Source organism: Caretta caretta, chromosome 2, assembly GCF_965140235.1.
Source record: "Caretta caretta isolate rCarCar2 chromosome 2, rCarCar1.hap1, whole genome shotgun sequence".
NCBI lineage: Eukaryota > Metazoa > Chordata > Testudines > Cheloniidae > Caretta > Caretta caretta.
The window spans coordinates 125,469,117-125,493,070 of NC_134207.1; the positions used below are offsets into that span (position 1 = coordinate 125,469,117).

The 23,954-nt window shown below is 41.9% G+C and overlaps 1 long non-coding RNA gene across 1 annotated transcript in view; it reads right to left on the bottom strand.

Moving 5' to 3' along the window:
• Positions 1-658: 658 nt before the first annotated feature.
• LOC142071094 (uncharacterized) overlaps positions 659-23,954 on the bottom strand; it is an 89,958-nt gene continuing 66,662 nt past the window's right edge. The window contains exon 3 of the long non-coding RNA XR_012667062.1: positions 659-799. This is a non-coding gene — a long non-coding RNA (uncharacterized LOC142071094). The remainder of the gene's footprint in view (positions 800-23,954) is intronic.

Sequence of the window (23,954 nt, forward strand, 5' to 3'; positions counted from 1 at the left end):
AACCTGATTCAAAACTTTTGGGGGAGGGGGAGGGAAGAAGTGAGAATAGACAGATAAGATACCCATGTGGGGTGGGAGGAGGTATTGTTTCATATTCTCTGTGTGTATATAAAGTCTGCTGCAGTTTCCACGGTACACATCTGATGAAGTGAGCTGTAGCTCACGAAAGCTCATGCTCAAATAAATTGGTTAGTCTCTAAGGTGCCACAAGTACTCCTTTTCTTTTTGCGAATACAGACTAACACGGCTGTTCCTCTGAAAGATACCCATTGTGATTCCAAAAAGTGTACTTAGCTACTACTTCAACTCTATTATAGTGCCTCAGGCCTACTACCACAGCTCCTCTTTTTGGAGCTGATAAAATGCTTCCAGCTTGAGTTCACTTAGAAGTTTCAAGATTTAACCCTGAAATACATAAAAATCATGGCAGGGAAATTTCAATAAAGGCACAAAATATGCCAGAATTGTCACCCAACTCATCCCATCACTAATCTCTGCAAATATAATCACATTATACATTGGGAAGAGTGGGAAATCATGGAGAAATTCTCTCACACATATTTATATCAGGCCGGCTTACCCATTTCCTTCATATCTTTGCAAAATAATTATCATACAAGAGTTAACCACAGAAAAGATTTAATGAAGTCTAAGACTATCTAGGGTACATGTATTCCTGGAGCAAGTGAGCCAATGCACTCTGATGTTGCTCTCTTGATATTAAAAAAATACATCCTCTTCTCTTCTGCTTTCAACATCTCAGGCAATATTACACAGACTACCATATGCTCTTCAGACTCTGAAAGAGAGGTGTGAAAATAAATAACAAGTGTGCTCTGATAGGAGGCAATGGTCAAATATTTCACACAAAACACAGATTAAGTCTACACAATTAAATTACAGCCATTCCAAAGATGTAGAAAGCACTTGTTTAAATGTAGCTTACAAGACATGATGTGTGAATGGGGAAAACAGAGCAGAGATTTAACATTAATTATTTTGCTATGTCCAAATGCATGTATGCATGTGCGCTCACAAACAGACACACACACACTGAACAAACATTCTAAATGTTATAGAAAATATATTAAAATATAAGCTACTGCATAAATGGACATAATGTATGGTACTTGACTACTTGGCAACATGTGAAATTACAAAAATAACATTCGAATTGCATTTTGTTTCTTTGGTTATGTAAAATGTTTCACTGTAACAAAATGGTAATATGTATATGTCCCAGTCTTAAAGGATTAGTATTTTGAAAGTGAGTGTATTGCAGCACATGAATGTCTAGGGTGAGACTGTGAAAACTGTCTATGGATTTGGATGTCCAAATCCCTTTTGAATGATAGATACAGTGTTAAGGTAATGATTTCCTTTCCGGTATAAGCCTGATTTTGATTCCCTCTTTAATGTCAAGAAATCTCAACCAATATGGCTCACAGTTTTTATGTGCATTCATCTGTTTCAAGAGAAGTATGATTTATGGGGATGAGGGAAGCTCACGGAAGATACTCATGACATATAATAGTCTGAACACTGTTCTAACTCTCTTTGGAAGTTCACTTTTTAACATCTTTTCCAGATATCAAATTCCATATTTGTTTTATTTACCTATCCTCAATAAAGACTTGTATTTGATTAATTTTTGAAAAGTTGGGTTATCTCCTGGATTTTGCACAACATAACATGATGCAATCATTAGATTATAAGCTATTCAAGACAGAAAATTTTTATGTATGTTCTTGTAAGGTATCTAGGCATATTCACAAACAAAGACTTTGTTACAGAAATGTTAAGATTTAATACATTTTTACCAATGATCTAGAATAAAACTTAAAATTGTAACTGATAAAGTTGTAGGTGACACAAAAAATGGGGGAGTGGTAAATAATGAAGAGTACAGTAATATAGAGGAGTGGTTCTCAAACTTTAGCAACCCGAGGACCCCCATTTTGATTTTAAAAATTTCACAGACCCCCAAGCCCCCTGCTCAGCTGCAAGCCCCACCCCCCACTTCACCCCTCCCCCTCCTCTTCCCCACCTCTTTCCACCCCCTCCCCCAAGCATGCCCCATCCTTGCTCCTCCCCTTCCCTCCCAGCGCTTTCTGCACATTGGGGAAACAAGGGTACTCCAGGGGGTCTGCTGGCCCCACTGATCAACTCCTTCCCTCAACTCCTCTCCCTCCCTCCCAGTGCCTCCCAGAGACACTGGAAAGGAGCAGGAGGAGTTGATCAGCAGGGCCGGAGGACCCGGATGTAATTCCAACCCCTCCCACAAACGTGCCTCCTCCTCCCTCTCAGCGCCTACTGCATGCTGCTGAACAACTGTTGCCCAGCATGCAGGAGGCACTGGGAGGGAGAGGGAGGAGTTGATCAGCAGGGCTGGCAGACCCCATGGAGTACCCTTGCAGAATCCCAGGGGTCTGCAGACCCCAGTTTGAGAAATGACAATAAAGAACAATGTGGATCATTTGGGAAACTGGTTGCAGACAATATGCATTTTAGTATGGCTAAATGTAAATGTACACATATTGTAACAAAGAATATAGGCTATACTTACAGGATGGGAGACTCTATCCTGGGAAGCAGTGAGATTTAGAGGTCATGGTGAATAATCAGCCAAACATGAGCTTTCAGTTGAATTCTCAAAAAGAAAAGGAGTACTTGTGGCACCTTAGAGACTAACCAATTTATTTGAGCATGAGCTTTCGTGAGCTACAGCTCACTTCATCGGATGCATACCGTGGAAACTGCAGAAGACATTATATACACACAGAGACCATGGTGCTCCAGAATCTCAAATTTTGTGTGTGTTTTTTTTTTAAATCAAATTTCTAATCCTTAGGGTTATGGCAATAACTTCAAAAGTATGGACCAGCTGTAAACTGGAACAGTGTCAGCTTCCTGAATGTGAAGGAATCCTAGTTTTAAGAGGTGGAAATATTTAAGAGGTGGAATGGACATATTTATCTCTCATTGGAGGTTTGTAGATTCAATTTTCCTGTACTCACAGAATTTGGCATTTTTCCAAGATACCACAAAATTGAGCATTTTTTGGAGAAAATCAGGCACCCAACATTCTGTTTTCTGTCTCCCTGCCTTGCTGGGGCCTGCCTGAATAAACTCAATGTTAAAAAATATTTGTTTAACATCACTAATATTCACAGTTTTTGAAAGACCCATCAATTGTCCACACAACAGCTTAGAAACATTTTTTTTAAAACGATGCATTTAAAAATGCTATTTTAATAGAATACTTGCTCCAGGCAACAATATTCAAATTATGGCCTGAATCCTGCACTCAGATCCATTTCGGCAGACCCTATGCATCCATACATACAGCCCATTGAAGTAAGTGAGGTTTCTCACAAGTACCCCATATAGATTTGATTGCTGGATTGTGAACTAAATTTGTGACTCATAACTATTACAGGCATTTGTACAAATAAGGTGAACTCCACTTTCCCCACAGATCACGGGGTAATCCTCATTTTTCAAAGGTATCTTGAAAGCTGAGAGTGATTTTTTTCATAAATAATTTTAAAAAATCATTCTACTCATATTAATTACTTATAGGCAGTTTTTATGGTAAGAACACAGATCTGTTAGGATCTCATAATAAATTGACTGAGTAACATTTTAAAATTGTCTACACAAAGATGATTAAATGAGGCAAACATTATTCAGAATAATCTCACAGTACCACCATGACATAAAAAATTAAGCTCCTAATCTAACTTGATATTATTGTCAGCTGTGGGGTGCACGATTTTTCTAGTTTTTAGCCTAAATCTGAGACAATCAGCAGATATGAAAAACACAGCATCTAATTTTCAGAAGGCACAAGAATATCTTGATATAATTATGCAGCGAAACACCTTGAGAATGCAAATGAACTTGAACTTCATTGTCTCAGCTTCAGCCTTCAGATGGAGGAGTAAGGAGTGAACGTTATCAGGGTAATGGCGTTATTACTCCTATTGTTTGAAATCTATGCCTTGTCTATTGGGCAGTATGGACTCCCTAGTGACATTGTTAGATCCTGTGATATGCTTACAATTTGTTATGTCCCAGGAGCTGCATCCTATGTAGCCCAGGAGTAACAGAGACCCTGAAGTAATCCATCAAGCTACTGATACCCTAAAAATTTACAAAAAGAAAAGGAGTACTTGTGGCACCTTAGAGACTAACCAATTTAGAGACTAACCAATTTAGAGACTAACCAGTCTCTAAGGTGCCACAAGTACTCCTTTTCTTTTTGCGAATACAGACTAACATGGCTGTTCCTCTGAAACCTAAAGATTTAGCCAGGCGTGGCTTGCTGCTTGCACTGTGATCAAAAGAGGAGTGTACTACAGTCCAGTTAAAGCACACAACAATTAACAAGAAGTCTTTAGAAATAAAACTTCAAAAATAAATCATCAAATATTAGAAAGAACACTGAGTGCAGCAGCTGCTGTTATATACATTATTACTAAACCCTTTAGCGGTGAGAGTTTGTCAAGATGGCAATGAGACAGACCTGATTTACAGCTTAACTTTAGTAAACATTTACAGGTTAAAGGAATAGGACTTTATTTATATCACGGAATATATATGCATCCAAACCATCAAGGAACATCTTTTGTTACATATAATTTTAATTGTTTAAAATGGTGAATTTTGAGGAAAGAAAATGAAGTATATTTTTAAATCTATTCTGCTGCATTATTTTGAACACAGTACTTTAAGCAATCCACATTCCATTATTCTCACTTTTATAAAGGTACTCAAAGCACCAGAGCAGAAAGATTTTGTTTGCTGGGTTCCTGGTGGGATGGCCTATTAGTGAAAAATAAATCAGCCCATGTAAGAAGCCGCTTTTCATAAGAGTTTCAGAAGTGCTCAAGTCACAAGTATTGCAAAGCTGGCCAGAAGAACAGCTCATGTAAAAGGACTTGCTTTGTCCAGCAGTGTACAACTCCACATTCTCTTTCTTTTTGTTTTCCCCTCTAACCACACAGTAAGTGGGGGATCATCCACATCCAGACTGGAGTACCCACATGCATACTTATGGATGGACAAGTTTAGTGACTCATCCTCTGATTAGCCCTGGTTATATTATTTTGAGTAAAAAAAATAATAGGTGTGGCAAGAAGCAATCCCTTCTCCTCCTCTTGGAACACAATTGGATTGTAAGGGTTTATATTTTCTTTTTAATCTTGGAGCCATGCTTGGCAGCCCTTCTTCATAATTCTAAACTAACAGTTCCATATCTGGGGGTTTCTATTTATGCTACCTACTGTGTTTCCTCTTTCAGAAAGAAAAGGCCCATACATAGAACTGGCCAAATACTTCAAAACCCATGTCCAAGAGCATCCATTCAGATTTCAAATGGCTGTTCATTTCAACCATTTTCCAGTCCTTTAGCATTCACTATTCGTGAACATTCAGATGAAAGGATTTTGTTCATGCTGAAGGTTGGGAAAGGGATGTTCTTTACACAAATATTCACTTTGCATGTTAAATGGAATATTCTGTGCTGAAAATCTTCATAAAAATATAACAATACTGGTATTCTATACTGAGTCCTAGCAAAGTAAAAGGAGCAGATTCTTCTGGTGTAAATCCAGCATATCTCCAATGCAGCCAACGTAAATACTCCAGACATGTACAACATGACTGAGTTCCAGATCTGTCACAGAAATTGTGCTCTTGAGAAAGGATCACTGCATAGCAATTAAGTTAATTTTCTGTGACTGCAGAAGGAGTATTTCCCTACGTGTATTTCTACAAGCACAGCAGGCCTGTGGAATATCAGTGTATCACTAATTTTGGTTTTATTAGACTTTTAAGCACATGTTGTGTGGGGCATTCTGTGATACTCCCTCAGGATTACCCAGGGTTCTGGGGCATCATGAGAAAGCTTTGTCTGTGCTTGCCAGGGGTCAGCTCCCTAACTCTACTGGCAACACAAGCAATCCCATATAGGGATCACAGGCCCTGCTATTTCTCTACAGGTTAGCAATAGGCACACTCCAACCCCCATGTCCCCTGAGCACCTCGCTAAAAAATCCAGCTGCTGGCCTACCCGATGCTCACAATAGTCACAGATTTGCTGCTTCCAAAGAAACTGGACCCTTCAGCTTACTAGCTTCAGCTCATATCAACACTCTGCTTAACACATAGCACTTAGAAACGTTCAGAGTGAAATTAAGTAGAAATTAATTGCCAGCAGAGATTTTCAGACTAAATAGCAAGGAGAAGTATTGGAAACAAATGGTTATATACACAAGAAAATCATAACATATTCTAGAACCTAGACCTTAATTAACTAGATACTCTCATGTCTATTAGGGTATTGCTCACTTCAAGTCCTTGCAGTTCTTTACAGCCAGGCTTGGCTGTGATTCGCTTTTCAGAGACAGACATGCTGTCAGCTTGTCACCTATGTGAAGGACCCTGTGTGTTCCTTTGCTTCCTAAAATATACAAGTCCCATCCTTTGTCTTCATTCATAAACAGAAAGAAAAGGAGTACTTGTGGCACCTTAGAGACTAATCAATTTATTTGAGCATAAGCTTTCGTGAGCTACAGCTCACTTCATCGGATGCATTCGATGAAGTGAGCTGTAGCCCACGAAAGCTTATGCTCAAATAAATTTGTTAGTCTCTAAGGTGCCACAAGTACTCCTTTTCTTTTTGCGAATACAGACTAACATGTCTGCTACTCTGAAACCATTCATAAACAGGATACCCCTGTCCTCACTGCTGGTTTTGTTTCTTCCCATAGATTTTCTCTCTTGTAGATTTCACAGCCTTTTGACTGGTACCTATATCAATATGCAAGTAGGCCTCCACTGTGAGGCATACAATACACATATGACCATACCAGGAGATAAGCATCTGTTACCTCCTACTAGAAAGGAACATTTCTGAGGCATGTCACCTGCTGGTGCCAAACCTTAACTCCAAGACCTTAACATAATTTTCAGTATAGATGCATAACTCTTTAAATATTATCTGTGCATATATTTTGCAATGATTATGAGGACAAGTAGGCTATTGACTCTTAGTAGAGACCTTAAATGCCAGCCTTTGGCAAACTATTATGCATATATCTGCCTATGGGGATTCGTATAAAACCCTATACACCCTCTGTTTTCTGCCAGTTGGCATCAAGAGGTTATTGGGTCACACTGATTATGATGAACCTTGTAAAATGTAAACATATGTAAAATGAGAGAAATGTGATTTATTTTGGGGATATAAAGTTTCAAATTTTACAGATCTTAATGCAAATGATGAAAGGATCAGTTTTATTCCTAGGATAGATCATATATTTTTTCCAATGTACAGTGTGCATCCTTAAATCAATTGCTAAAATGCTCAAAAATATAATTATGTTGGTCAGAGTGTTAAGCAATCATTACCAGTTTTAATGCTTTGAAACTGTATCATGCCTCAGGCAAACACTCTCTGTGTTCATGAATATTGGAAAGAGCCAGTCATAAAACTATAATCTGAACATAAACATCTTTCAAGCTGCCTGTAGTCGTGGGGTTTTACTAGTAGTCACACATATTTTAATCTGTGTACTGCTGTGTTTATTTGCCTCCCTCCAACTTTTTGTCTATCTACATGGTATTTCTACCTGCTGTCTGTCTACCAACCCATTACTTCCTAATTAATAAAGGTTACTGTTGAGGACAGAGAAATGACGAGGATGCCCACTGTTCAATGTCATTCATTCTCAGTGAAATAACTACAGAGTAGATTGTGTCGTGCTCTTGCCAATGACCCTTAAAGGGTCCAGGGCACAAAACACCTCCATCTTTGTTACTCTGTGCAAGAGTCATGGACAGTTGCAGCTCTTGTGCTTTTCTGAGTGCCAGTCACAGCACCCAAACACAACTCTAATACTATCTTCAGCATTAAGCAGAAGACTAGCAGAGAGGGCAGGAAAAAAGGATCTCTATCACTGGAGCAGGCATAAAATTTTGGCCTTTCAAGATAATCATGGCAAAGAAACATCCTAGGTGCATGTGTCCTACACAGGGAGAAAGAAGGCCTTTTACCCAGAGAAAGTCTCCACATGAGTGCAGAGCAAAATAAAGGAGAGAGCGGGAGCCTAGTCAGGTGGCATGGCCATGAACACTGTGATAACTGTTCCAGCCAGTTTCTGAGACTTCTAGGCCACCAGAAACACAGGAGTAATTGCTGGACTCAACATACTGCAATCCTTTGAACAAGTATCTGCATCTCTCATCCACTGCTTAGAAAACCCTTAGGGGGTGGAGGGGGGGGGGAAGGGGTCAAGGACTGCCTAGACATCTTTGTCCTGAGTGTGTAAGTGGAGTAATAGTAGTCGTCGTTAAAGTTAAGGCCATTGCCATGGTTGACAATCTAGGGGTATGTCTACACTACGAAATTAAGTCGAATTTATAGAAGTTGTTTTTTTAGAAATCGGTTTTATATATTCGAGTGTGTGTCCCCCCACAGAAAATACTCTAAGTGCATTAAGTGAATTAACTCGGCGGAGCGCTTCCACAGTACCGAGGCTAGAGTGGACTTCTGGAGTGTTGCACTGTGGGTAGCTATCCCACAGTTCCCGCAGTCTTTGCTGCCCATTGGAATTCTGGGTTGAGATCCCAAAGCCTGATGGGGCTAAAACATTGTCGCGGGTGGTTCTGGGTACATATTGTCAGGCCCCCGTTCCCTCCCTCCCTCCGTGAAATCAAGGGCAGACAATCGTTTCCTGAGTTACCTGTGCAGACGCCATACCACGGCAAGCATGGAGCCCGCTCAGCTCACTGTCACCGTATGTCTCCTGGGTGCTGGCAGACGCGGTACTGCATTGCTACACAGCAGCAGCAACCCATTGCCTTGTGGCAGCAGACGGTGCAATAGGACTGGTAGCCGTCATCGTCATGTCCGAGGTGCTCCTGGTCGCCTCTGTGAGGTCGATCAGGAGCATCTGGGCAGACATGGGTGCAGGGACTAAATTTGGAGTGACTTGATCAGGTCATTCTCTTTAGTTCTGCAGTCAGTCCTATTGAACCATCTTATGGTGAGCAGGCAGGTGATACGGATTGCTAGCAGTCCTATTGCATCATCTTCTGCCGGGCAGGCAAGAGATGAGGATGGCTAGCAGTCCTATTGTACCATCTTCTGCCGAGCAGCCATGGCATGCAGTCCTTCTGCACCATCTGCTGCCAGCCAAAGATGTAAAAGATAGATGGAGTGGATCAAAACAAGAAATAGACCAGATTTGTTTTGTACTCATTTGCAGACCCCCACCCACCCCCCGTCTAGGGGACTCATTCCTCTAGGTCACACTGCAGTCACTCACAGAGAAGGTGCAGCGAGGTAAATCTAGCCATGTATCAATCAGAGGCCAGACTAACCTCCTTGTTCCAATAAGAACAATAACTTAGGTGCACCATTTCTTATTGGAACCCTCCGTGAAGTCCTGCCTGAAATACTCCTTGATGTAAAGCCACCCGCTTTGTTGATTTTAACTCCCTGTAAGCCAACCCTGTAAGCTGTGTCGTCAGTCGCCCCTCCCTGCGTCAGAGCAATGGCGAACAATCGTGCATCTGAGTTGAGAGTGCAGTCCAGAGCAGTCACAATGGAGCACTCTGGGATAGCTTCCGGAGGCCAATACCGTAGAATTGTGTCCACAGTATCCCAAATTCGACCCGGCAAGGCCGATTTAAGCGCTAATCCACTTGTCAGGGGTGGAGTAAGGAAATCAATTTTAAGAGCCCTTTAAGTCGAAATAAAGGGCTTCATCGTGTGGATGGATGCAGGTTTACATTGATTTAATGCTGCTAAATTTGACCTAAAGTCCTAGTGTAGACCAGGGCTAGGAGGGGAAGATTTTGATGATCAGATGGTGGAATTCTTGGTACAAGAATTTTAAAAAGGAGCATCAGATGGATTTGACACAAGCCAAGAAGCAGAGTAGTAGTGTGGTAAGGGAGGGGTGGGAGTCTCCATGACTATCAGGTTGGTTTGTGGGCCCCGTCCTAGAGGGGATCCAGTGTTTTCACAGACAGCACCTCGTGGAGATGCTGGCCCAAATTCTGATAATCATCCACCCATACCTAGCACCTAAGCCTATTTTTAAAAGGTTTTTCTGTCCCCACCCCCCTTCTTTCTTCTTGTATGACTCATAGCCATAGTCACTCAGGACTGATCTACACTAGGAAATTCAGTTGGTATAACTATGTCCCTCAGGGCAGTAAAAAATCCACACTCCTGAACGACACAGTGAAACCTCTCTAACCACCAGTGTAAAGAGCGCTACCGCCTCTCGGAGAGATGGAGAATCCCTCCTGTTGACCCATATAGTGTTACACTGAAGCCCTGTGCCGCTGCAATGTTTTAAGTGTAGACAAGCCCTCAGAGTGAGGAAAACTCCCTCTTTTCTTAGTTTTCCAAGACTGACGTTTTCTTTTCTGTTTCACTGTCTGTCCATTAACTGTAATGGCACACCATTGTCTCTTCCTAGCTGGAGAATAGATGGGTACTTGAATGTAGTTTTGTGTACCCAACTAGTTTGGGAGCAGCCCCTCCCTGGTGTGAGCTGTACTTTAAATAATAGAACAGGTCAGGAGAATAGTATTCTATATACATAAATTCATTACCCCCATCTGTATACATATCTTATAATGACCGTTGAGTTCAGAACATTACAAGCTATCATAAAAGAGACATACTTGACATATTTTTATACACAGTAATATTGATTACAACTAATTGATTCAATTGTTTATTCTTTGGGGTTCATACCCCTTGATCTCCCCTTGGGGTATTTGGACCCTGATTGTCACCTCCACCCCCCCAGCCCCCTTGTGAATTTGATGCTGGAGTTCCTGTATTTTCAGAATTAGGACTATACCACTGACAAGAACGCTATATAGCGCCTGAAGGGAGCCTGTGAAATTGAATCCTTCCTTCAATGCCAGCAGTGAGCTAAATTGTATACATGAAGGAAAAGACATCTGCATGACCATCACCAGGAATCACTTTGAAAGACTGTCTTTAAACAGACTTGTACATTCTTAATTGCCTGCAGAGGGCATTGCAGGATGCAAACATACATAACATTGAGATACATAGGATACTTCTCTGTGGAAGCTGCACATTCATTCAAGGTCTAAAATCTTTTACAAGATGCCTTCTATAAACATCTGGTAAATAAATTGGTGAACTAAAAACATGTAGTGTCATATCAATCAGTAATATTCTGGCCATGGATCAAAATGAATTCTACTCTCTTAAAAGGTTGAACAATGGCCTCACTCCTCCATGCACCAGAGAGACCAATGTATGACGGTAAGAAAAATCATAGAACGTCTCTGTTCCTAAGCCCTGGTCTACACTACAGGGTTAGGTCAAATTTAGCTGTGTTAGGTCAATTTTAAAATGGATGCGTCCACACAACCAACCCCGTTCCATCGACTTAAAGGGCTCTTAAAATTGACTTCAGTACTCCTCCCCGGCAAGGGGACTAGCTCTAAAATCGACCTTGCTGGGTTGAATTTGGGGTAGTGCAGACACAAATCGACGGTACTGGCCTCCGGGAGCTATCCCAGAGTACTCCAGTGTGACCGCTCTGGATAGCACTTTCAACTCTGATGCACTAGCCAGTACACAGGAAAAGCCCTGGGAACTTTTGAATTTCATTTCCTGTTTGGTCAGCGTGGTGAGCTCAGCAGCACAGGTGACCATGCAGTCCCAGAATTGCAAACGAGCTCCAGCATGGACTGAAAGGGAGACACTGGATCTGATTGCTGTATAGGGAGAAGAATCTGTGCAGGCCGAATTCCGATCAAAAAGAAGAAATGCTAATATATATGCCAAAATTGCACAGGGCATGGTGGAGAGAGGCTACAACAGGGACACACAGCAGTGCCACGTGAAAGTTAAGGAGCTCAGGCAAGCCTACCAAAAGACATAGGAGGCAAACGGTCACTCCGGGTCAGAGCCTCATACATGCCGCTTCTATGTTCAGCTGTATGGCATTCTGCGGCGGACCCTACCACTACCCCACCACTGTCCGTGGACACCTGCAAGGGGGGAGTCTCACGCAACAGGGAGGAGGATTTTGTGGATGAGGAAGAGGAGGAGGAGAATGAGCATCAGGCAAGCGGTGAATCTGTTCTCCTCAGCAGCCAGGACCTTTTCATCACCCTGGACCCAATACCCTCCCAAGGCAGGATCCCCGACCCTGAAGCTGGAGAAGGCAGCTCTGGTGAGTGCACATTTGTAACTACAGTACAGGGTTTAAAAGCAGTAGTGTTTAATGTTTGATTTAACCCATTCATGCTGGGCTGTTTGCGCTTGGCTAAAAGGAATCATCCCAGAGAATAGCCAAGCGGCTGGGGGGGCGAGGTGTGTGCTGCACATCCACCCAAAAAACACAGCCCCTCCTTTTAAATGTGAAACCCAACCCATTGCTTGAAATGGGAAAGGATGGTGCTGCAGTTTGAAACCATTCCCACAAGTTATGAGTAAGAAGCCAACCCCACATACCCTGTGCCTTACCATGGCTGTCTGGAAACCAAATTCTGTTGCCCAGCCATGTGTGATGTGTCACCATATCTGCAGGTGCTCAATATAAAAGGCAAAATGTGACCTTGTACCTAAAGAACATGTGCTGTCTGCTGTGAATTGCTTGATTCACTGTGAAAGAGTATCCCTTTTGTTCTCAGAAATGTATCATCTTAAATTTTACTCTCCCTTTTTATCTCCCACACCAGGTACAAATGTTTCTACGCTCCCCTTATCATCTCTGTCCCTGAGGTTATCGCAGATTAGAAGGCGGAAAAAAAAACGCACACGCGATGACATGTTTTGTGAGCTCATGCAGTCCTCCCGCTATGACAGGGCACAGCTTAATGCTTGGAGGCATTCAGTGTTAGAGGCCAGAAAAACATTAAGTAAGCGCAAAGAGCAGAGGCAGGAGTGCGAAGAGCGGAGGCAGGAGGTGATGCTGAGACTAATGGGGGAGTAAACAGACATGATGAAGCATCTGGTGGAGCTGCAGGAAAGCCAACAGGAGCACAGACCCCTTCTGCATCCATTGTATAACCGCCTGACCTCCTCCCCAAGTTCCATATCCTCCTCACCCAGATGCCCAAGAACATCCGGCACCCAGTCACTGCACTCCAGAGGATGGCCCAAGCAACAGAAGGCTGTCATTCAAACAGTTTGATTTGTAGTGTGGCTACAAAAAGCAACGTGGCCTTGTCCTTCCCTCCTCCCCCACCCCACCCCACCCTGACTACCTTCTCAGTTATCTCACTTTTTTTAATTAATAAAGAAAGAATGCATGGTTTTAAAACAATAGTTACTTTATTTGAAAGGGGGGAAGGAAGGTGGTTTGGTTAAAAGGAATTAAAATCAATCAAGGGAGGTGGGTTTGCATCAAGGAGAAACACACACAATGGTCACACTGTAGCCTGGCCAGTCATGAAACTGGTTTTCAAAGCCACTCTGATGCACAGTACGCCTAGCTGTGCTCTTCTAATCGCCCTGGTGGCTGGCTGCTCAAAATCGGATGCCAGGCGATTTGCCTCAACCTCCCACCCCACCACAAACATCTCCCCCTTACTCTCACAGATATTATGGAGCACACAGCAAGCAGCAATAACAATGGGAGTGTTGGTTGCGCTGAGGTCTGACGCAGTCAGCAAACAGCGCCAGTGAGCATTTAAACATCCAAAGGCACATTCTACCGCCATTCTGCACTTGCTCAACCTGTAGTTGAACTGCTCCTTACTACTATCCAGGCTGCCTGTGTAAGGCTTCATGAGCCAGGGGAGCAAGGGGTAGGCTGGGTCCCCAAGGATAACTGTAGGCATTTCAACATCCCAATGCTAATTTTGCTGTCTGGAAAGTAAGTCCCTTCTTGCAGCTGCTCAAACAGCCCGGAGTTCCCAAATATGCAAGCGTCATGCATCTTTCCCGGCCATCCCACCTTGATGTTGGTGAAACATCCCCTGTAATCCACCAGTGCTTGCAGCACTATTGAGAAGTACCCCTTGTGGTTCATGTAATGGTTGACAAAGTGCTCCAGTGCCAAGATGGGGATATGCATTCCATCTATCGCCCCACCACAGTTAGGGAATCCCATTGCAGCAAAGTCATCCACTATGACCTGCACATTTCCCAGGGTCACTACCCTTGATAACAGAATGTCATTGATTGCATTGGTTACTCGGATCACAGCAGCCCCCACAGTAGACTTGCCCACTCCAAATTGATTTCTGACTGTCAGGCATTGCAAACTTCCACAGGGCTATTGCCACTCACTTCTCAACTGTCAGGGCAGCTCTCATCTTGGTATTCCTGCGCTTCAGGGTGGGGGAAAGCAACTCACAGAGTTCCAGGAAAGTGGCCTTACACATGCGAAAGTTTTGCAGCCACTGTGAATCATCCCAGACCTACAACACTATGCGGTCCCACCAGTCTGTGCTTGTTTTCCTGGCCCAGAATCGGCATTCCACTGTATCAACCAGCCTGTGATGTCCCAATTGCCACAACCCGTGCTTTCAGGAATATCTGTGTCCATGTCCTCATCAAAATCCAACTCGTGCTGGTGTCTCTTAGCCCAATTCTGCATATACTCCAGGATAATGTGCGAGGTGTTTATAATGCTCACAACAGCAGTGGTGATGGTGAGCTGAGCAGGCTCCATGCTTGCTGTGGTATGGAGTCTGCAGGAGAGCAGAGTTGCAGCGGAAGCGGTGGGTGACGATGGTTAGGAGACCTACTGCACCGTCTGCTGACAGCAGCACCAAGAACACAACAGCCACAGTGACGGTGAGCTAAGCTGAGTGGGCTCAATGCTTGCTGTGGTATGGTGTCTGCATGGAAAAAAGGCGTGAAATGATTGTCTGCCATTGCTTTCGCAGAGGGAGGGGCAACTGACGAATGTACCAAAAACCACCTGCAACAATGTTTATGCCCCATCAGGCATTGGGAGCTTAACCCAGAAGTCCAATGGGCAGTGGAGACTGCGGGAACTGTGGGATAGCTACCCACAGTGCACTGCTCCATAAGTCAATGCTAGCCATGGTAGTGAGGACACACTCCGTCGAGTTAATGCACTTAGTGTGGACATACACAATCGACTGTACAAAATCTATTTCTAAAAATTGACTTCTAAAAAATCAACCTAATTTCATGGCGTACACATACGAGACATAAGTTTACCTACCTGTAAAATGGAAACAATATGATACTTCTATACAAAGCAGGAAAGTATTAAAAGATGGTTAATTAATATTGGAAAAGTGATTGGTGAGCCTCACATGAAAGGTTATATATCAACCATGTCAACCAGCTCTGACATGATATGTCATTTTTCACTTAACATCAGCAGTATCAACTTCAGTAATCATTTAAGCTTGAAGAAACAGATAAACTCATTCTCAGATTCTTTTGTATTTAAACATAGTCAGACGAGAAAAGGACAATAAAGTGTTGAAATACAGCAGAGGTGAAGTCATAGAACAAGTAAAATCTTATGTGTACCTAGGAAGCTAGATCAGTGCTGACAATTCCATCAAGGATGAGATTAACAAGTGATGTGCTTTAGCTACAAATGCTGCACAGAAGTTGATGAAATTATGGACTGATAAAAGCATTATGTTTGGCACCAAAGTGAAAATGTATCAGACTAGTATACTAATAGTATTCCTCCATGGTCCGGAAGCAGCTGCATTAAATGAAACAGACATCAGAGGGCTGGAGGCAGCGCAGAAGAGTTCTTTGGAAGGCGGAAAGTGTAAACTGGAATGATTTTAAGATAAATGAAGATGTTCAAAGGAGAGTGGGATGTGAAATCAGGGAACGTGATTGTCTGCAACTGAACAGATTATGATGATGGGGTCACTGTGAAGACAAACATGATAGCATTCCAAAGAAAATAATGCAAATACAGAGTCAAAACAGACCTAGAGGCTGATCACAGACTAAATAGGGGGACATGGTAGGTAGGCACATTGGCCAGGCTAGACTTATAGGAGGAACAAGTCATGGACAGTAATGAATGGTGACTCTGTACTTCTCCCCATATCTGTAAGGATTCTTTGAGATGACATGAGGAAGAAAAAGTACAAGAAGGCATACGTATGCTTTTTAAATTGACTTAGCTCCTGTATTATTATTTATGATTTGTATTATCATAGTGCCTAGGAGCCCTAGTTATGGACCAGAACCGCACTGTGTTAGGCTCTGTACAAATAGAATAAAAAAAACAGTCCCTTCCCTAAAGTGCTTACAGCTTAAGTAAAATGCTTACAATCTAAGTAGAGTATACTAATTTATCACTAAAGGAATATTTTAGCAAAAATCTATTTGTAAATGTCACAAGCCCATAGAGTTCTTTCAGGGCTTCAGTTTCCCATGCAGCTTTGAAAACAGACTTCTTTTGACTAAATCAGGCCACCAGTTACCGTGGAAGAATGAATGATTCAATATAATTCAGCAGTCTGGGCAGATAACTGCTTCACTCAAATGTAAATATATACACAAATAACTAAGTATATTTTAGAGGTGGACAGAAGGGTGAGGAAAGAGGAGAGTCTCTCAATCCACATTTAGATCTCACCCCTCCCACAGGGAAAACAGAATTGCCTCTTCCACTGCATTTTAACAACCCCGTCCCCCACAAACACACACACCCGACCCTGCCCCAAACCTTGGACCAGGAGACCCTCTGTGGGTCTGGAATTCTGGTCATAAGTTGGGGTGGAGGAGCATTGCTGCCCTCCCCCACCTTCCAGGGCCCTAACATACAAAATTATTATTTTATTGGAAAATAACAGCTTCAAACTGCTCCTCTATGTAATGGACACTCCCTTTATGGAGGAACCAGCACAACAACTAGTGCAGAAGTCCTGGTACTGCAGCTGCTGATAGTGAAATGGGGAGATCCACCAGAAACCCTGGTGCTGGCACAGAGCCTCCATGCAGAAGACCCTGTTCCCCCAGAGATACACAGGCAAAACCCCATAATTCTTATGGAGAGTAAGGTGAGGGTGATGTCAAACTCTGCCTCTTGCATTCCCCCAATAGAAACATTACGAGGAAATTCTAGCAGGAGAACCTCATGGAAATTTCCTCTCCTTATGTTCCCTCCCCAAGGTCTCTCTCTGCAGCAACCAATCCAAATTCCATCTCATCCTGTGTGTAAAGAAGGTGACTAATTTCACTTACTTTCAATATGGAATATATTAATGCTTTGGTGTAAACAAAATCACTTTATAAAGCAAGTATCTGAACTCTGTCAACTGTGTGAATTTCAGATGAACAATGAACATCATTCCATTAGCCACAGTATCTCTAATTATTACTCAAGGACTGTCTTTCTTCCATCTCCCCTGGAATGAGTTTCTTTGAATGTGAGGGGCAACTATGCCAAAGAGACTCACCTATGTTAAATTCAAGGATCAGACACAGCACAAAACACTCACTGAGATTTATGGGATCGTCAATGATTTGTAATAAATATATAGATAGCTTATATTCCACACATGAAAACCCTCATTGAACTTGGACAAGCTCAGTAGTTTCATCTGACCAGTGAAATGTGACATATTGATACTTAATATTTTGATTCAGCAACTCAGAAAAATGTAACCTGATCTTGGTATGCCACTTATGGAACTATTTATTTCTTAAAAGAATATATAAATTCATTTTATATCATGCTTTGTATACTCCCCAGCACTACAAAGTGCTTCATGAATGAAAAACTGATAATTCAGTGAATGTGCACAAATGCCTCAGCTATTAAATTTGTAGCCTTGGCTATCAGAACTTTCTTTGGGTGAACTAGATCAGAAAAAATAACCATTGTCTGTTTTTTCCCCCCTGTACATGAAAAACTGAATTATACTGAATCTGAAATCAGATTCAAGGAAACAGCACAACAGGAAAGAACAAAAGTAAAGTTTCCATGAGGTTGCAAAGGGAGTTTCTGCTCTGTGACATGCTATATCAACTCTAACTCACAGAATGCCAGCTGCCTCTCAGAAAGGAGATTCATAGAAATGGAGCTGTAAAGTAATAACAACCAGCAGCTACATTTAGCATGCTGGTATCTGAACTTCTGGTCATTGTATATGCACAATTTTTTTGGAGATTTGCTTTTTTTCATCAAAGGTTCCTTCCTTATTTCCCCTTCTCTTCTCTCTTTCTTTTCTTTTTAAACCTTCACCCTTCCCATTTCCCTCATCACATCTTACCTTGTTTCATGCAGAAGCCAGGAGTTCTGTTGTCCTTTCCAATCTGGTATCCTCTTTCTGAGGCAACCAAAGGACTATTCCTTTCCCCAAATCAGTCTTCAGGAGACAGCCAGTTGGCCAATTGATTCTTCCTCCTTTTGACTGTGGCCAGCTGTCCTGCTCCTCCATCCTTATCTGGGGGCTGGCTAGCAGGCCCACTTTTGCCAAAATTCCCAGTGCAGATGGAGTTAAAAAAGCCTTGCTGGGACCTGCTGCTGTTCCTGCTTAATATGCCCTATGGCTGAAAAACCACAAAGCGCAATAGGCTATTTGGCAATATTTAATCTTGTGGTGTTTCAGTCTCAGCTTACTTTGAGGCCCAAATTTTCAGTGGATTTCCAACGGGTGTGCACACCAAATTTGCATATGCAAGTGCATCAACTAAATGCAAAATCTGTACTTGGGAGTGAATACTGAAAACAATAAAAATATATTAATCACATTTAATCGTAGCTTCATGTTCACAGCATCTCCATTGCTAGACTTTTACAAAATGAGAGACAGACATGGGTTTTTTAAAATGATTATTGAAACAATGTACTTCAAATGTCAGGTGGAGGGGGAGGATGTGTGTCAGACAGAGAAGCTGGCAAATCTCTCTGCAAAAGGACATGTATTCCATCTGTTTCATCTGTTCTGGGAGGACATGGTGTTCTGATGCTTTCAAAGCTGCTTCTTGGCTGGACAGCACAGGACTGTCTTTTCAGGCTGCATGTCACACACCTCATCCCTGTGCCAGATTACAATAACAAATGCTATTTATATGTGTAAATGCTCAGCACTCTCTTCCCAAGCAAATGGCATTCTGTAGAGGTGAATTAGAAACTTGACTAGAAAAAAAAATCCTCACTTTCCCTTCTTTGCTTTAAGATTGTATATAGATTTTAATTCTTTGGTTATTGTATGCTTTTTAAAAATAGGTGTGTGTGAATGTGCTTTACATAAAAAGGTCATGTTTATTATGTTAATGCTTTCAAACTATTGAGACTGGATCCTGCAATCCTGCATCCTATGTGCTCATTGAATTTATTGGGAGTTTTGAGTACGTAAGGAAATTAAGGATTTGGATACTAAAGGATAAACATAAAGAGTTTTACGTTTTAAGGCTCAAGCCTCAAAATTTAGATCTGAACTCTGGTTTTGAATACCTGATTTTGAATGTTTGTAAAATTCAGATTTGGCTCTGAGTTTAGCTTTCAAAGGTCTCAGGAATTTGAAGGTGCTCATAGAAAGAGTTTTGACTCTGATCCATTGTAACAGGACACGCTAGTTCTTTTTAATAGATTCCAGATCAAGATCTCACCTGTGCTTTGGTGTAGGCCACATGAATGCTGGGAAAAACCAGAAGGACCATGTGATTATAGGCTACAGCAAGGAGTACTATGAAATGGGGTGAGGATATTGTTATATTTGGACCCAACAGAGACAGACAGAGATACAAAGGGAGCTGATAGAAACAGATGCCTGCATACAATGGTAGCTTTATTGTTCAGGCTGCGAAGCTGAAAGTAATATGAACGTGAGGCTTTGCACAGGGGAGGAAGGAGTGCTCAAACACTTAAAGGGACAGTACATCACATTTCTCCACCCTACTTTAGAAAACTTCCATAATATATAAAGATATTATCATATGGCTTCCATGAAACACTTTATAACAAAACAAAGTTGCATGTGGACTACTGCAGACTCTCAACTTGCAAGGGATTTTTCTGCCCTTGGAATAGCAACTCACTAGCTAAATGTCTTTTAAGTTCAGGCCCAAAATTCTTTTTTGCAGACTTGGGATAATGTGGTTATGAGACAGTGCACTGAACAACAGTGACAGTTGAGGGGATAAGGAATCAACTGGACCTGGTAGCAAAGTTTCTTCCACCAAATATTCAAAATTAGGAGTTGTATCAGAAGGAGGTTTGATCAGAGGAAAAGAAAGTCCTACTAGAACATCTCTGATCTCCAGTATTTGATGGCTGCAACTGGTCTACATCTGGTTTCCATAAAAATACCATTGGATAGTTTTACCACAAATAAAACAGGTCACATGCATTTTACAAGTTCATTTCACTTCACAACATTAGTTACGAGTTCAAGTATTCTACTTGAAAAGAATGATAAAGTCTCACATTGATCAGTTGCATAACTTGGGATTTGGCTACATGTGAGTTAGCATGAGGACATAGCAGGTTCCAAAAGATACACAAAGATTGCTTCAAGAAGAGAATTGTAGGTGATTCCTGGGTAGTAAAGCATATAGTCTGTTCTGTAACAGGAAAGACATTTTATAATATCTGCTGATGACTCAAAAAAGACTTGTTAGCTCTTAAGGCATGCTTAAGTATTTGTACAAAATATTCCTTTAGTCTGTTTGTAGCAGGATGGTATGGAGCCATATGTATGTGCTGAATTCCATTTGAAGCTAGGAACCTTTGAAATTAATCATAACAGAATTCAGGACCATTGTCACTCACCAACTGCAATGGTAAACCACACTGGCTAGACAAGGTGCGAAGATGTCCAATGGTTTTGGTAGCTGTAGTAGAAATCATTGTGAAAACTTCGGACCATTTTGAATGGGCATCAACTATGATCAAAAACATATAACCATCTGAAGATCCAGCAAAGTCCATGTGCATGTGTGTCCAAGAAGTCTGAGGTCATGACCAAGGGTGTAGACAAGCTGGGCCAGTATCACACTAATTTGCTGACACATACTCAACATGTCACCTTCCTCTCAATATCTTTGTCAATCCCCAACCACCAGACGTGACTCCGGGTTATGGCCAAAATGACATTCATGAAGAGATTCCAAAATCTGAAATTGAAGTGACTTTGGAATGATTACTCACATTCCCAATCAGACAACTGTGATCATAGATAATTCACATATATGTGACATGAATTGTGTAAACTGGGGATTCTTGTGATCCAACACTATGCTCTGTAGAACCATTCTTTTCACAAGAGAAAGCACATTTTCCTTAGTGGTATCTCTGTTAATGTCTGTGCTTATGAGGGGTAACCTATCCATCAAATTGACATAAAACACTTCAACATTTCTTCAGGTTGACAGGAGGTCGGGCTTGACAGCCTGTCAGCATTTCCACGTTCATTCTCCTTACAGAATTGAATAGTATAGGAATGAGTTGAAAGTAGCAATGCCCATCACTACATAGCAGCAGCAGCTAATGATGGAATTTCATGTTTTGGTCCAAAAACTGAAAGTAAAGGGAGATGATTCATCAGCAAGATAAAATGTCTACCATACAGATAGGTATGAAACTTCCAAATTCCAAAGATTATGCTAAGAGCTTCTCACTCTATTTGGGCATAGTTCTTCTCATGTGCAGTCAGTGTTCATGAAGTGAAGGAATTGGTTTCTCCATGCCATCAGGAAAATGTGGGAAAGAACTGCATCCACTCCATATGGTGAAGCATCACAAGTCAATTACAATGGTAGTGAAGCATTAAAGCACATAAGAACTTAGGCAGATGTCACCATTTCTTTGTTTCCTTAAATGCACACTCACACTCTCTAGTTCATTTCCATTTTTCTTTCCTTGTAACAGCCAAGATCTACCAAATAATTGTAGATACTTTCCTTCAATCACATTCAAGCATAAAATGATTGATTGCTCATATGGCTGAATTTTCACCTAGAATATCTCTTTTGGGACTAACTTTTCTCCAGTATAATTCTTCAAAACTGTGGAGTTTTCTTCCATATGAAATTTGTGACTAAGACTGAATCACCAGAATCAAGCACCATTCTTGTAGGAACTCCTGTGATCAAAGGTGTGATCTAGATGCCATCTCTGACTTCAGCTTCTGATAACATATGTAGTACTAGGTCTCACTGGAGCTCGCTATTTTCCACATGATGAATTACTGATTTTTGCCCTTTCTTAGGTTCAGTGTTCACAGGGGTCTTCTTGTATGTATGATTACTCTGTGGTTGCTAGTCACTGAACTGTGAGACAGATCATGGTGACATGGCCTTTCTTCTGGTACTTTATGCAAATAAATGTGTTGTGCCCAACAATCCTTCTCAGCATGCATAGTTTGTGTACTATAACCACATGGAAATGCCTTATGTTCCCATGGTCCTCTGTCTTGCCAATTCAAGAGGTGAAATTCTCCGTTCACATTAAAATGCAGAGTATCCTTCTCCACAGTCCCCAGGGCCAAAGCTACCTCAACAACCTTCTTGAATGTAAGCACTGTCCCAGTCAGTAACTTTTTTCAGATCTGATCATTGCATAATCCAGAGACCAATTGGTCATTCAGGGCATAACTTAATGTTTGTCCGAACTGACAATGCTTTTTGACAATTTCCTTAGAGCAGCAACAGACTGTACTGCTGACTCTTTGCTTCCCTGATGTTGCTGATGGAACAGATGTAATTCTGCTATCATCTATGGGATAGGAGAAGAATGTTCCTGCAGTAATTGTGATGTATGTGGCAGTTCCAGGCACAGATGAGGACAATAGATCACGTAGCAGCCAGTTTATCTTTGGACCCATCGCTTTCAGCAAGGTTGAAACTCTTTGGAGTTGCAAGTTACAAATTGCTGGAAAGATTTGAGTTACATCACCCATGATCTATGATTTTTGTTGGACTCACCAACATTGCCCACAAAAAATGCCATTTCTCTGTTCTCCTGTTGGACTTCATGCCTCCTGGATGTCGTCTCTTCCACATGGGAACCTCTTTCTCCCCTTCTATACACTATTGGCACTCAGTCTGCCTCTTTTGGCTGTGTGGTTATACTGCAGAATTCTTCCTTTAACTGCACTTGGGCTCCCTCTGTTGAATATAGACCCTCAGTGCCGACTACAGGCTGCCTCTTTCATGTGGTCAGCCAAGGTGGCTGCTTGCTTCCCTCTCACTGCTTTGTTTGAACAGTTCTGGCAGTAACTGCAGAACCCTTCTACCTTTGTTCTATCTTTATTTGCCTTCTTCCCCCTCTCTAACTGTCTGGCTTACACTGTTCTTACAGCAAAAACAGTAGTCTGGCACCTTGTGCCTCTAGGCAAACTTCCCTCAGGCCCCGTGCCCTAGCCTTTTTTTGAAATTATCTGATTACTCTTTCTTGTTCTTCAGGCAACAGGAGCACCGGCCACTCATGGGATATAAATTTCTCCTCACCAGTATGTTACAGTTGGGCCTAGTAGAGAAGGACACAGAGGGAGCTGATAGAAACAGCTGTCTGCTGTGATGGTAGCTTTAGTTTCAGTTTTGCAGCATGAAAGTGAAGCTTTTCTTTGGGAAGTGGGGAGTGTTCAAACGTTTAAAGGGACAGGACTTCACAGCTATTATAAGGTCCCTCCCTCTGAGATCAGATGGAAATAGGGAAGAATCAAGCTCCTCTCATGGGTTGATCTTTGAAAGAAACCAGGAAGGCGCTAAGTGGATCTAAAGACTCATTGATATGGTAAAGAACCCAGGAGTTTGTTAGCCCTGTGGAAGAGGCATTGGGGACTTAGCAAGTGGGATTTTGTGCACCCTGTAAGCAGAGGACTAGAGTGGGGGACACACAGGGCCACTTTCCACCTGGGGGAGCAAGAGACTCATTCTGCCTTGGGAAGAATGCGTCCTGGGGACTCCCCAGTGCATGGATGACTGCATAATTGCTACACCCTTCAAGAGGTTTGACATGCTCCTTCCCAGC